The 16,141-nt window shown below is 47.4% G+C and overlaps 1 non-coding gene across 1 annotated transcript; it reads right to left on the reverse strand.

Moving 5' to 3' along the window:
* Nucleotides 1–15,924: 15,924 nt before the first annotated feature.
* On the reverse strand, nt 15,925–15,996 carry TRNAE-CUC (transfer RNA glutamic acid (anticodon CUC)). The gene has a single exon. It is a non-coding gene; the product is annotated as a tRNA-Glu (tRNA).
* Between the last annotated feature and the right edge of the window lie 145 nt (nt 15,997–16,141).

The following is a 16,141-nucleotide window of genomic DNA, read 5'->3' on the forward strand; positions in this document are numbered from 1 at the left end:
TTACTTAAGACAACTCGAAGCCGAAATCTTTCAGTTCTTCTCAGCCGATGTATTAGTCTTCGCCTGCACTCCACTGAGCCTTCCGCCCTTAACTTGGTTTCGGACTGCCTCCGAGATCGGAGGCGTTGCACGGTTTCTGCACCTCACCTGGTATTGCATGGCCTCCATGATCGGCCCACCTTTGACCAAATGACGTTGTCGTGTGATGACGTCACCATGAGGTGCCCCTTGCACGACGTCATAGTGACGTCATGTAGACACAAATTATAGTGATTTATGATGACGCCATGTAGTTGCGTCACCACGTGATGATGATTTTTTTTTGCATCGTTCGCATGGCGCCGGCGCCGCTGGACGCTGGCGGTCAATAGAGGCATCTGATGAATCATCTAAGGCTTCATCCTAAAAAAAAGTGAAACCCAGCAGTTCACTTGCTATCCATGCATTGACAGCGATTCATGGCAATCCTTATAATCCGAAATGCATGTTATACAATAGGCAACAGTTTTCTGTAGGCTCGATACCAAACATACAAACAACAGAAATAACTTTTTTGCCTTGGAGGTAACATACATACTAAAAAAACATTACTCTAATAGTCTGCACCCTTCTTAGTTTCGTTTAGCTATAACTTTAAAAAAGTCGTTCTTTCAGATTTTATTATAGCACATTTCGCAGTAGAATAACGATTGTGTCTTTTATTACTCGGCTTTACGCATGTTTTTATTTTCTGAGTTATACAAATAACGCAGTTTAAAATAACAAAAGCCATAAAAGCGGATGAGCACCTAGCGTTCAACTTTAGCCATGTAGCAGGTAGCCATTTTTACTGTAACATTTTTACATCACAGAGCTGCGCGGTTGTCTATGAATGAGAGGAATTATGAGGAGGGTTATTATGCTGTACATATTACTTCTACGCCTTCCTCATCACAAATACAATCAGCATATATTGTTGTGTGAAAAAAAAAATAACATAACTTGCCATACCTTTTTTTACACAAACCTCTTCAATTTCAGCATGAATGTTATAATAAGTGAGTGATGAAGCTTTTGTGGCAAATAACCGGCGAGCTCAACTGAACGAGTTAAGCGGCAGCACGTACTCTCAGTTCGCGAAAGTGCGGTACGTCATGGACTCGTCGTTGTGTTCTCATAGAACGACTGCATAAGCGTACATTTTTGTTACAACATAAGTACTTCACGCCTCATTGAATTCATTGTACGCACCTTCAGAGAGCGCGTCACAACGCTGCACGCGAAGGGGCTGGTCCAAGCGACACGTTTACTGACCGCAGCCTGTATTCCAGTGGTAAGGACAGTCGTGGCGCCATCTCTCGCGCGTGTGACGAACTGGCACGACCGTCACGTCTGCTGCGCGCGTGAATTGAACGGTTGCCGTAGCTCGCTAAGACTCGAACTTCTGACGAGGACTTTCATGACGAGGACGTATGTGTTCTCTTTTACACTCATACGCACAACGCTACACGTTAGAAGTGTGGCAGCTTGGGCTAGTTGGTATGGCATGACGATAGTTATAGCGCGAGAACAAAACGACGACACAGAGTCTTTCGTGTCCTTCTTGTCTCTGTGTCGTCGTTTTGTTCTCGCGCTATAACTATCGTCAGGCTACACGTTGATGTTTCGTAGTCGGTCAATTAAAGCCGTTTTTCGGTGTTTCTAAACGGCAAGAAAGAAGAAATGCTTGCAAGCGGTCCATAGGTCAACTTTTGCTCGTTTAGCACTGAGTCCGTAGACCTATATTGAAATTCGGAGACAACTGAGTCATTGAATTAATGTTGAATGACGACGATGTTGCGTTTGGGCCGCGCCTTCTCCTCTCCATCCACCATCTCCGGCGGACAGATGACTTCCGCTATCCTCCACTAGGGCGCCACGTGATTTACGGGTGCGCACATTCAGTCACATGTTCCTTACTGGTTTTCGCTACCAATTTTGAATTCATTGCTACTTTGCGCAGCCGGTATTGTGCCTCTAGTTCTCTTGGACAACTGTCTGTTATAATTTACTCACTTGCAGTCTGTGCTTAGCCTACTTCAGGTCTACTAATTACTTTCAGCTGGAGCCCTCATAAAGAAAGTCTATATTCGAGGCAAATTCAAAGCAGCCATACCTCATCATCTACGTTATATTCCGTTACAGAAAGCATAAAGCTGAAACCTTATTGTTGACATTCCCGTAAAGCGTGCTTCTTTAAACGCTTCAAAGCCTGTGAAAAAGCCAGCTTTAAAATCAAAACCATTATCGTTTTTTTTTTTTTCGGGCATTTGCACAGCGATGCGGTATTCGCGGCTTCAATGAACTGAATAGAGTTGTACGCACAGACGCACATGCATGCGTGGTCGCACACCTGTAGGCGTCCATGCAGACTGAGATATTCACCGTTTGGTGCTGTAATGTTCAAAGGGACACTCAAGCGCCTAACAAGACGCCGATGTTTAATAGTAGACTATTTTACTACGACCTTTGCCTGGTTATTCTGACAGCGAAGAGAGCTTCAATAAACCAGAAAAGAGCGAGAGAGAGAATTGCGAGGCTTGCGCAAGGCCACATCGGACTTGGCACAACGAAACAGAATGGTTCTGAAGACTAACCTAATTGCTTCTATGTATCTGGAACTTAGCTAATGGATACAGGTTGCTTCTAGATCGTTGTTAGGCTTTAGCTAGGAGATGATTGGTTGTTCCTAAGTTGATCCTCAAAGCACGGAGGTTCGAGAATAACCGCAGATAGTCGCAGACACGCCACGGATTACCAAACTAGTAACGAAAGCTGGCAGTGAAAGCAAGCGTTCGCGCCTCTTTTACATATACGGCAATGTCGTCCTTGGCCTATATGCATTCCAACGCTTCGGGGTTTCCCCTCTCAGCGGTCGCTGCCTTTTCCCGTTTCCTACAGTGTTTTTTACTTGCACGAACTCGGGGTCTTCGGCTCACCACCATCGCTCCGCAGCCAATTGTTGTGGGACTAACTGTTGCCGTTTTGATTATTAGTGGACTATTAGTGCATCGTGGGACTTCTCCGATTTCTGTGTCGCATAAGTATTCATGATGAACATAGTTTTCGGCATCAATTCCCAAGAAACGATTTGCTAAACAGCCTCGCTGGTAATACTGAAGGACACACGCTGACGCCCCTTAGAATTTCTCGCTATAGACTATAGTCTCAAACAAGCGGTCCGAACGCAGCGTGTGGCCGCGGGCGGTTTTCTAGAGGCCCATGGCACCTCAAAGATTAAAATTTTTGTTCGCTAAATAGTACTCGAAATATTTACTTGCCCATTGCGAATAATAACCATTTGTGCGGCTTAGCTGGAAGCGGGACTGGTATCAAGCATATTTCTCTCGTGAGGTACCTCATCGGGTCACCATGTATTGAAACATAACCATAGAACAAAATATCTATTACGGAGTCGGCGTCCAAATCGGAGTCATTCTGCAAATCAACATCGACATTTTTTCTGGAATCCTGACGCATAATGATAAAAGTCATATGTGAGATGTGGGAAACGCGGTCTTTCAAAAGGCAGCACGTTAGGTGACATATTTTTTCAACCCCCCCCCCCCCACACACACACTCCTTTTCCGCTTCAGCCTTCATCACTGTCCCGGCCCTTGAGAAAATGAATGTCGTCTCTGTAGCACGTAAGCTGAAGTGAGTTTGACATTCTTGCCTTAGATACTTGTCACCTTGAAGGTCACAAACGCAGTCCGGCCACGATTCGTCGAGTGTTTTTCCTCAATGATGGCGAAGACGCTAAATTAAGTATACCTTACACGTGCAAACGTATTGCGCCGCTACAAGTGAACTTGATACTCCATCGACGAAAATGACTTGTTCTTCTCTCTCGGCACTGCTGGTGGCGCCCCGTCCAAAACATCCACAGCAGTTAGTGCTCCGTTTTTACCGTAGTCGCTGAAACGCAGCCTCACTAATCTGACGACATCTTCTTTGCAAGGTTCAATGTTGGCGACGACACCTATCAGGGTGACTGTGGAAGCATCGTGACCACTTATACACGTGCCAGCTTGAGAGTCGAGGCCAATAAAGCCGTGGAAACACTGATTTAACGCATAATCTGGGACGAGAAAAACTACTGAAGAGATTATTGGTCTACGGTTACGAATTTCGCCACGATATAGTTCCTCTTTCTGCAGCTAACAAGAGCTGCGCGCCTTCTCGGATACTCGCATTTCCTTCCAGCTCAGCCACGAGTTTCTCTTCGATGCTTTTTTTGGTGTAATATAAGTACGGCCACAGAAGCACGAATTTGACATTGGAATTTACTTCGAACAGCGGCGCGCTGCATTCTCACCACTCATTCCGCAGTCAATCAGGTTCGGTCAATTGCATTCTCAGTAGTTAACACTGTATACGCAGCGTTCTAGGAAATACTCTGCGCAGAATGTACGTACATATTATGCACATATACAAAGAGACTGGGAAGCACTGTACTGAAGCAAGAACTAACTTCAATGGACGCAAGTCTCACTTCAAATTCAGGTTTTCCTCGAAGCGCGTTTAAGCATGAAAGCAGAAGTTGCCTCTCTGCATGCCTAATTAAAAAAAAAGCACCACCGTGCCTCTTCAGTAAGTCACTACGGCAAACATACTTCTTCATAATTTTCGCGTTAAGGTAATTTTGTCCGCTTCGGTTGTATCGGACAGGCAAAAAACGTGTACACCGAGCACTTGTTCGTCCATACAGCGGTGCGAACAAAGCACCAGCCAAAGTGCTTTTGCCACCCCAGGATTCATGTTTATAGAATTAAGATATCTAGGATAAACTGTGATCCGCAACACCTGTTGCTGGTGAACTAATGCTGCAGACAAAGCTTTCGCTGACCGCTAGCGAATAGTACGCTGAAGCAAAATGGCGTCCCCTGCACCCAACGACCGGCGATGACAAACTCTATGCGACGCATCATCTCCGTTTTCTCTTACAATATTGTTCGTATATAGTCGCAGCCACGTTAGTTTAACAAGCACGCATTCCGCCTGATTATGTTCTTCGCGCACATTTCACCTCTGAAACGACGCATGCGAGTGCGCTGCTTCGGCGTTTTTTTTTTATTGTTCTTTCTTGACGGCCGGACAGCCAATCTTCCCATCCCACACGCTTACGTTCTCTCGTACCGAAAAAAAAAGAACAAACTCGAGCGAGTGTTCGGAACGGCTCGGAGGAGCGGCGACATAGCTTCTCGTTCCACGTTCGTCGTGTGTTCGCCGGCATCTAAAGCGGAGAACGCCTTTTCATGAAGCTAGTCCGCTCCCCCCACCCTATCCAAGCCACGGTCAAAGTCGCATGATCTAGTAGCAGACGACGTTGTCGCCAGCAGACGACCGTACACACACACGCGCACGTTTTGAGCGTGGATCCAGCGCCGTCGACAGTGGCTAGCGGTGGCCACGACGGCGTGTCGTCTGCGAGGACCAGGCAGCCTTTTCAATTTGCCCGCCAAATGACGCTTGAAATGAAGACGCCCCGCTCTCCGGCGCTAAACCACCCGCCACAACCGAGCGAGCGTTGCCGGCCGTGAGTGGTTGGCAGGCCGAGAGGAAAAAACGCAAGAAGAGCTCCCGTTCTCTCCGTCCGCACTATCCCTGGTGCCGCTAAAAGTCGGTGACAAATGGCACGGCGTAAATATAGCCAAGACGAGCCACGAGCAGATTGTCCTCGGTGGAAGTTGGAATGAAAAGAGGGTGGGGATGGTTGAGGGGACGTTTGGAGTGTCGCCTTCATTTTGGGCCGGTGTCATGTGCGGAGGTGGAGTATAAAGTGGGTCTCGTGCTATTGACGCTCATGCGCAATTTGTTTTCCTTTTTTTGTTGTTGTTGCAGCAAACACCAATCTTGTAATTGGCGCACAAAAAGGAAAAGTGGATGACCGCGCGTTTTCATCCTCCGATCATTACGCAACGCACGCTCACAGATAGCCGAGACTGAATTAGCCTCTTCAATGACTGTTAACCTATAGCTTGAACCTTGCTAAATCTATTGCGTGTTTTTGGCCACTGTGATAATGATTAGGTACCTTGCGGCAGTCTTAGGAATACTATACGCGAACACAGTACACTTGAGAGTCAGCCGTGGCGGTGGCGCGTCGCTGAGAGGAACCAATTTGTGGTTGTCGCTGAATCATCACCCACCACGAAGCAGTTTGATTCCGTATTTCTACCGCGCACAACACACTTGAAACAGGGAAGAAATGGAAAGACAGGTAGACTCCTTACTGGGAGCAGAAATAATTCAGCACTCAACCTCCCCCTGGGGAGCACCCGCACTGCTGGTCGAGAAGCCGGACGGGTCATACCGATTTGTAGTCGATTACAGGGACCTCAACAAAGTTACCCGCATTGACCCATATCCGCTTCCCAATGTTCACGAAACACTCGCCCAACTGGGGAAGGCGAAATATTTCACGGTCGTGGATATGGCCAGCGGGTACTGGCAAATTGAGATGGAGCCAGGTGATAAAGAAAAAACAGCCTTCAGCACCCCCTCCGGTCATTACGAGTGGAACCGAATGCCCATGGGGCTTGTAAACAGTGCGGCCATCTGGCAGAGAACCGCAGATGTGATCCTCGCAGGCTTACTCGGCAAACTTTGCCACGTGTATTTAGACGACATCATAATATACAGTGAGACATTCGAGGACCATCTGCGGGACCTCGGTGAGGTGTTTTCGAGAGTGCGAGCGGCTGGCTTGAAATTGAAACCCGCTAAGTGCCAGTTTTTAAAGCCGGAGGTTAAATACTTGGGACACATCGTGTCTGCGGAGGGCGTCCGTCCGGACCCGTTGAAAGTACAGTGCGTAAGGGATTTCCCACCACCCAAAAACAAAACCGAGGTGAGACAGTTCTTGGGACTCTTGTCCTATTACAGGAGACACGTTCCTTCATTCGCGGAAATAGCGAAACCAATTACCCGTCTCACCAGCAAGAGCCCATTCGAATGGAATGCAGGCACCCAGGCGGCATTCGAGCAACTAAAAACGCTACTCGTAACGGCACCTATCCTGCGGTTTCGAGACTTCTCAAAACCGTTTGTTTTGACGACGGACGCGTCAAAATACGCTGTCGGAGCGGTGCTATCTCAAGTCCATAATGGACTTGAACACCCAGTGGCCTACGCAAGCCGCCAGCTTAATTCGGCGGAGCAGAAGTATGGCGCGACTGAACAAGAGTGTTTGGCCGTCGTTTGGGCAGTGCGTCACTTTAGGTGTTACTTGTACGGTAGGAGTTTCCGAATTGTTACCGACTGTCAACCTCTCAGGTGGCTCATGAACGTGAGGGACCCTAGCTCGAGACTGGCGCGCTGGAACTTACTCCTTCAGGAGTACAGCTTCGACATCGTACACCGCCCAGGAAAGCGTAACCAAAACACCGATGCGTTAAGCCGTGTGGGTGTGGCGGGTGTGGTCGATTTCACGCCGTCGTCTGATGAAGCTCATTTCCGTGAGGAACAGGGTAGGGATCAGGCACTTCAACAGGTGATCCAGCAATGCAAAAACTCCACAGACAACACCTGTGGGAGGTATCGGCTAGACAGCGCCGGACTATTGAGACTAAAAGAGGGAAGTACCGCAGACGGCGGGAAAATCGTCGTTCCGAGATCGATGGTCGGCGAACTGATGAGAGTACACCATGATTCACCTTGTGCCGGACACCTGGGAGTGAGGAAAACCCTGTTGCGATTGAAGAAGGTATTTTTTTGGTTAGGGATGAAAGCGGACGTGGTCAAATACTGTAGCAGATGCGAGTCGTGTATTCTCCGAAAGATACCGAAGGGTCGAAAACAGGCTCCACTTCAAATATTCTCTGATGTACACGAGCCGTTTCAGAGAACTGCGATGGATATTGTGGGACCGCTGCCATGTACGACGTCCGGAAATAGGTACATCTTGGCCTTTGTTGATCACCTGACTCGATTCGCGGAAACATTCACGCTGCCAGACCAAAAGGCGGACACGATCGCTAAGGCATTCATTCGTCGAGGGCGTAGTGTTGCGTTATGGCGCCCCGCTGCAACTCCTCACAGACCAGGGCACCAACTTCACTGGTAAACTCATGAAAGAGGTATGCGACGTGCTTGGTGTGAAGAGGCTACGAACGACCGCCTACCACCCGCAGTGTAACGGAGCTGTCGAACGCCTAAACCAAACACTCGTTGGGATTATGTCCCACTACGTGAGCGAGGACCAGAGGGATTGGGATAAGTGGCTACCGTTCGCGACTTTTGCCTATAATACCGCCGTCCACGAAGGCACAAAAGACAGCCATTACTACCTCCTGTTTGGCAGGGACCCCGTCGTTCCCGGGGTGGCTTTCTGTGAACCAAAGGGGCACTACGGCACACTCGATGACTACCGCGCGGAGCTAACACAGAGGCTCCAGCGAGCTCACCACATGGCTTCGTCCATGCTCCGTTCCGCGGCAGAGTTGCGTAAAAAGAGGCTTGGACCTTCCCGCAGGGACCCAAAATTTAAAGTTGGAGAGAGAGTTTATATCAGGGTCGGCGCGGTCGTGCGGGGACTGGCCAGGAAGTTAGCCGCCAAATGGGTTGGACCGTATCGCATCATTGAGCGCCTTTCGTCCGTCACCATGCGCGTGCGTAACATCAAAACGCGCGAAAGCAAGGTTATCCACGTAAACAGGCTGCGACGAGCGGATCCCTCGGGACGCGCCGAACTTGAGCAAAGCAGCCGGCCAGAATCCTCGACACGGTCATCCGGCAGTCCCGCCATCAGGGCAGGTAACGCGAACATGCCTAACGTATACCCCCGGAACTACTGCTGGAGTTAGTTCTACAGGAGCAGCCGCAGCGACCCGCATGTCCAGCAGGCGCCACGGGTCCTAGATACGCCCTTAGAAGCCACGGTCCTGTCCCGAATCCACCTTAGGTTAGGAGACAACGCTATGACCCACCCATACAGCGGACGAACAGGTAGTCAAGAGGCGAGGCGGGATCTTGGGCCACCTGCTATGTCGAGGTCATAAATGTGCATGGTGATTGCTATTTTTATCCCCATGTTTTTACCCGTATTCTACTTTCATTACTTTTGCGTGAGCACTGTGCCGAAGTTTTTCGCCCTTTGGGGGTATTTTTTTTTGCTTATAGACCTGTTTCGTTTCGAAGATTGGATTTCGAAGAGGGCATATAGTTCATTTGATTAGTGTGGCTTTGTGTTACTCGTAATATCTGATGTTGGCCCCTGAGCGAATGATGTGCCTACAACCGATTGCACCTATGGCATAGGGGAGGAACATAGAGTTAGTCAATGTGAGATTATCTAGACCTCGCCGCGTGTCGGAGAGAGGGCGCGAGGGAGACTGGTTTGGGAACGGTGTGGTTTAGATGGAAAGGATATGTGGCTGGCATCTGTGGCCCAAACTAGGCAGATTATGCGAGGTGGTTGGCCCGCTCCTTTCGAGATGTGTGCGCTCGTTTCTCAAACCCACGCATAAAGGGCATTCCGGAGTTAAGTACCAGAAGGATTGTTTCTATTATCCTCACGGACTCCCCCGCGTAGACACGAGGACCGGGCGGCGCCTTGTCGTCTACAGACGATGTGACAGAGTACAATAATCGGCGCGCACCCTTCAGATCTGTGGCATGGGGGAGCAGCAGAACACCTTTTGTTGATTCGGGGAAAGCGACCTTTGCGGCAAGCGCCTGTGCCGGGTTCATTATGCCTTTCCGTCAGTCTCCGTGGTGCCAGGGCTCTTACTGCGTTCTGCGCGGATGGCCGCCCGCGACGGTGAACGACGAGGAAGCGGCGGCTACGGAGAATTTCGTGGGAGACACAGAGCTGCATAGAAACGTTGAGACTTGGTCTCGACATCGGCTCACCAAGTAACGGAAGCATCGAGACCATTGTTCGCCCGTAATTAAAGTGTCTTCGGACGGCGCACCCATCACTCTCCCTGAAGCTTGAGTTTATACATTTTACTTGCTCGGCTTTGTTCGGGAGAGGGTTTTCTACTGGTGTAGGCCACGGGGGCGGCCGCCGAAGATAATACACTCCGGACAGAGAAGAAAATATGCTGCGTGGATAGCGACGATTGGTTTGGTGCCCCGGTAGGGCAGAGTGGGAACCCGAGAAAGGCGGCCACGTGTCAAGAAAGGGGAGAAGCGAGGAGGGTCTCTCCCAGGGGAGAAAAAGAAGTAGACGGCGACGGAAGGAGACAGATCAGACCGCGATGTGAAGAACCAACCTTCGGCCCCGACTCGAGCAGCCAACTCCGAGACTCCGACTACATGGACATTCTGTGAGACGAACTTCACCTCCTTTACTTGAACGAGTTTTGCGGGAAGGAATGCGGTGTATTGAGGCATTGCGCGGTTTTATTAATTTATCACTTTATCATTTGTGTCGTTGTACGTTTACTATGTATTGAGGCACCGTTGTATTGCCACCACTACTCGCTTATGTATTTTGTTTCGCGTGTCGCGAGTATTTGTTGAAGTGACCTAGGTGCTTTTGTGTAACAAAGAGGTCGTTCACGGGCGCTATGTGGGTACGCCATTTGCACTTGTTATTCAATTAAATGCGTCCATGATTAAGAAAAGATCGTGACGTCTCTTACTTCCCGGCACCAGCACGAATCCCTGTATGTGGAAAGCAATTGAGACACGTAGCCAAGAGGGAACCAAATAAAAAGGGGTTGAGGGGCTTCCCTCTCTTTGGCGATCGGTGGCGTAGCGGGGAACGTCTCAACCTTAACGACTTTTGTACTGGCTGCTTGAAGATCAGTTACAGTGTTTTCGATAGTGATCGACCACGTCCCGAATAAAACGCACTGATTTGAGCTTAACATCTGGTTCACGCGCAGGTCGCCAGGAATTGTGGAGCTCACTCGAACCCACTCATCAAATATATTTTACGCTTCGGATCCACTCGAAACTCAGACTCACCAAAATGTTCTTCTACCGGACTCACTCGGTCTTATGCTCACGGCTCGATCTGAGTCTGAGTGAGTTCGTGTGAGACGACTCATGAGTTCATGAGCCTAGAATTATATAGATAGTTCGACCATGAAGTCAATGCGTTGTAAAACCATTATCTTATCTTATCAGCGCTGTTCATGGTGCCTTTTGATGTAGTAGATTGGAATATGAGTGATGAGTGGCTGGAAACGAACAAGAACATTTTTTTTCTGAGAAGAGGTGACAAGATAAAATATATTTAAGAAGAGCTCCTCTGAAAAAGTTTGTGCGGGAAGGTCAAGGTACCGCCTTACGTAATTCACGCCTCTGCATGGTGTATGAATGATACTGCCATGGAATACCTGTGAGTAGACGCGAGTATAAACGTGAAATCAAGTAAGACCGATAGTAAGGTCAAAGATGAGTATAGATAGGTGACGCAGGCGACGCCGTCATTGAAACACACGTAGAATATCAACTGGTATAGCGTATAGCTCTATTGCACACAGCACATCACGAACCAACCGTCATTTTTGAAGAAACAGAAAGAATCACAGCGAATTTGTGCACCCGGGCCGGCTCGTGTGCGCTTCAAAAATTGAAAAGGGATTCTCGTCACCTATCCCAAATTTGCTGTCTCACAAAAGAATAAATAAAATATTTGACAAATCCCACATACCTTGAGAATCGATGTTTCGCGAAGCATGCGGAGGTAAGGTGACTGCGTTGTAATTAGCGAAACGTTAAAAAAATGATGCTTAAGATATACAGAATGTACAAACAGACATATTTGAGCCATCGCATACATTTTGGTTAATGAATTGTTTACGCTTACCTAATAATACCAACAGCAGTATGAGTGTTAACAACAGCAGAAGCCTTAAGCTGCTAAGCTGCACTTGCGCGCTGTTGATCAGCTTAAGGAATAAGGAATAAGCAATTCACAGTAAGTTCGGTTCTTTTACGTTTTCATCATGAAAACGTAAATTGAGAGTCTTGGTGCGAACTGTATATCTTTAAGAATGTCTGCGCAGTAAGAATTTTAACCCTACCAGAGACTATTCTAGCACTGAGCCACGCCGGTGCTTAGGACTTGTCCGCAAACTTGCATTAGGCAGGCTTGATGTCGAAAAGGGATCGTGTTAATACGAATAACAAAACGTTTTAGAGCAGTAAATGAACGACTAGGCATTGCACAAGGCAAATAGCGTAACGAGTGGGTCGTACAATGCTTCAACCCATTACAAAAACTTGTTCTTGATCACCTATTAACTGCGGCGCATACCCTCTTCAAGCGTAATTCCTCATTGTAGTCAGCCACTGCATGAACAATCGGCACACAATTCCTTGCAAGTCTTTAGCGGATGCCACGCTTCTCAGAAGAATGACGAATAATGGCGTATCGAATGCCGGCCTACTACTCACAAATTATTATCATTAATGCCGTAGTGGTACCAAGCAAGTGTGCTTGCAGCAGTTACACAATGAGTGTTTACGAAAGGCTCTGAAAGACAACTTTTCTAGCCTTCGCAGCGCAGGCCTGGCGTTTTATTTTTCTGTGGGCGTAAAAAGAAATGTGAATTTCATAACGTATCAGTGTTTCAGTGTTCAACGGACTACTTCGCACAGTGTTACATGTGCAGAAGCTCCGTCCCGTAGTTTTCTTTCCCTTCAGTACCAAGAAAAGTTGTCGCCCAATATACCAGACTTTCAAAGTGTCCAGCTGCATGTTCGGAGTCGGGCAGCCCAGGACAATCGGAATAAATTAAGATTGAGGTTACAGTGAACTAGAATATTCTAGCTATAATTGAGGTTCATCACGAGTGGAGGCGTTGGAGTGACAAAGGCTGAGTACGTACCGAATGGCCCGCCAACACTCTGAGTCACACGGCCCAGACTCTGGCAACGCCTCGTTTTAATGAATTGGTTAAGTCCTTTGTGAGACATGCATCAATCGAATAAGTACTTTTAAAATTTTTCTTTTTATTTGCACGACTACGGTCCTGGATAAATACAAGACACTCACTTGACTTTATTAAAATTATCTGAATGAAAATGTTGTGAAGGGGTCCTGAAAAAAATGCCGTGTGCCACCTAACACTATCACCTGAAAGTACGCATTTTTCTTTGCATAATATATATTGGGCTCTTAACGTTGCCGCTTCGTATCTTTAGAAGACTAACAGGTTGAGTTGGTGCATTGGACGTTTCTACATCTAACCGTATCACGTCGCGAAATAAAAACAAGGAAACATTCACCCAAGGTCGTGGCGTCCGTACGTCTTGCGTAAAATAGTCTATATGGATCCTTTCTGAAAATGATTTGGTGTCGCGATTCGAAACAAACGGATGCTGCTTTCGAAAATTACGCAAACCGAGGGGCCCATGCATGCACTGCATAGTGACTGTTTCATCGTTATGCATGGAGCGCCTATCTCTAAAAAAAAAAAAGATCTTTTTTTCCGAACAGATTGTTAATAATGTCAATAGGCGAGTAAATGATTCGACGTACAATGTCGGAATATCCCAAGAAGCCTACAACCTTATCCACAAACATTTCACCGCTGGGAAAACGTTTCACAATCATTCACCACTATGAGCACTTCTATTTGAAGTTGATGCAAAGCTTTATGCTTGTTTGTTTTCAGTGCCTCAGTCGACGTAACTGTAAAGCATAAATGCATCATACCTGCTCGCTCGTGCCTTTTGATTCCGCTACTGTCAGCCAGGAGCATAATAAGAAATCTTTTCTTTTGGAGCGGAGGGGGGAGGGGGCGTAGCGTTCAACCATATTTTATATATGTTCTTGCGTGCGTTCGTATGTGTGCATGTATGAACGCAAAATTCAAAATTTCGTCCACTGCGGTGGTTGTTCGTACGGGCTGCTGACTGTGCCAATTACGCCAACACAGGTCGGTATCGGACCTGGTCGGAGGTCCGATACCGGCCGTGGCGGTCTCATTTTGATGGAGGCAAAGTGGTAGGGACTCGTGCGATTTCAGTTCGCGTTAAATAACATTAGGTGGTCGAAATTTCCGTAGCCCTCCACTACTTCATCTCTCATACTCATATCGTGGTTTTCGGACGTAAAACCCCAAATATTATTATTAAAATTGAAAACCTTCGGGAAATGGGTTCGAACTCTCACCTCTTGGCTACGCCCAAACCGCCAACACACGAACGACCGGCGCATTTAAACCATAAAGCATGCTGCTTGATTTGCTGCTTGCTAGGGATGTGCGCAATAGTTGTGACATGTATGTGGTAGCTTTTCGAGAGGCAGCGTTCAGGGTTCATTCGCACGCGCTAAGTCTATTGAGAGCTCTCAACCATAGAGAAAGAACTCATGGCGAGCAGAGAGACAATCTACAAGGCACGCTGAAGCGCATGCATCTGCTACCCCCTTCCCTTCAACGTGCTTCCTTTCGTTAACTTCGTATATTGCGGGGATTAAAAAAAATAATAATAATAGGGGACCCTAAAGCTTCTCCTTTAGGAGTTGAACGCGATAGCGACATTATGCTCCTATAGCGCGTACTTCAAACACTTAGTGCATGAAACCTTTTCATGCACCGGCTTTCAACCGTGAAGCCATTATGATAATCACATATTCTGACGACCATTGGCAATGGACGCTTGCACCACGCATTAATAGTGCAATATTTCATGTTGTATTGTGAAGCATGTCTACAGGACGCGTGTGTTTGTAAAGCATGAAAGCTACTTTCACTGCATTACCATGCAGAAGACCTTGTTTTCACTATTTTCACAAGCATAAGCGTGGCCATGTGGTAGAACATCCACTTGCTACGCGAACGACCAGCGTTCGACCGCCAGTTGGAACAAAACAACCCTGGTTCGGTCCCCGTTCTGTTGCAGGAGTGTTCATTTATTTATTGCATTTTTCTCGATTTTTCGGTCACGCATAAGATGACGATTTTTCACTCACAACCAACGATGTCGGCGCCGGCACCGACGCTGGAATATCTGCAAAATGAGCAGATTCGCTATCGCGTTAAAATCTTCGCTTCATACGAAGCTCCGTGTAAGTGGGGATTCTAAGCCCCCGCGACTCGGTGAAAGCGCTGATCATTGCATCCCCCCCCCCCCAAAAAAAAAAAAGATTCCGGCGGTTTGCTTTCGAAAAATAAGCCGAGCCTAATCATGTACAGCACGACTTGACTCCTCCTTAGAAGTGCGGCTGTTTGAACTAGTGGTATGACATGACGATAGCTATAGCGCGAGAACAGAACGACGACAAAGCGCTCGTGTTCTTCTTGTCTCTTTGTCGTCGTTCTGTTCTTGCGCTATAACTATCGTCTTGTCTCCTCCACCAGGCAGAAACGCGAATTTCCTTATAGGCACCCGACAGTGGACCAGAGGGCGCGGCGAAGCTTTTTGGACTAGAGTTACTACATATGCTACCTTTAGGTAGCATATGCTACCTAAAGGTAGCCTATACCTAAAGGTAGCATAGTTACTATATATGGTAGCATATATATAGGTAGCATAGTTACTGTATAGTCTACCTAAAGGTAGCATATACAGTAACTCTATTTTGGGCCACCTCAGCATTGTTGGTACCGACCACCAGGGATACCAAGAAAATGAAACGCCCGCTGAACACATTGAGACGCTGAAGTGTCAATGCCCTTTTTGGCGCGTTTTCAAAGAAAACTTCCTGGGCGCTTACATAATCAGCCGTGACCCCTTGCTCACAACTAAAAAAAGAAAATAGTAAGCGCATGCAAGTCCGGTTTTGCTGCGTCTGTTTGCTTGGCTACGCATTGGAAGACTCGATTTTGCTGCGCCTACTCGCTAGGCTGTGTGTTCTGGCGCTACCATCAGATCTCGTAAACTGCATTGCAGGGTGCCTATACACTAAGTGCTCGGCCCACAAAGGACGATGCATGTATGCAAACTTGACAGTTACAAAAACAAAAAAATGAGTTTATAGTATGAAGTAAAAAATTGTTCCGACACCGGGAATCGAACCCGGGCCTCCTGGGTGAGAGCCAGGTATCCTAACCACTAGACCATGCCGGAGTATGAATGAACGCGGAATTTGAAATGTAGTGTAGCGTAATGTTTTCGTATTATCTCCGTTTTATTATAATTTTACAATAAAATAAATACAATGTCAATGTAGGTACCATTTACCAATGCTAAATAAATGAAATAACCTTAAGTA

The sequence above is a fragment of the Rhipicephalus microplus genome, chromosome 3, assembly GCF_043290135.1.
Source record: "Rhipicephalus microplus isolate Deutch F79 chromosome 3, USDA_Rmic, whole genome shotgun sequence".
Taxonomy (NCBI): Eukaryota; Metazoa; Arthropoda; class Arachnida; order Ixodida; family Ixodidae; genus Rhipicephalus; species Rhipicephalus microplus.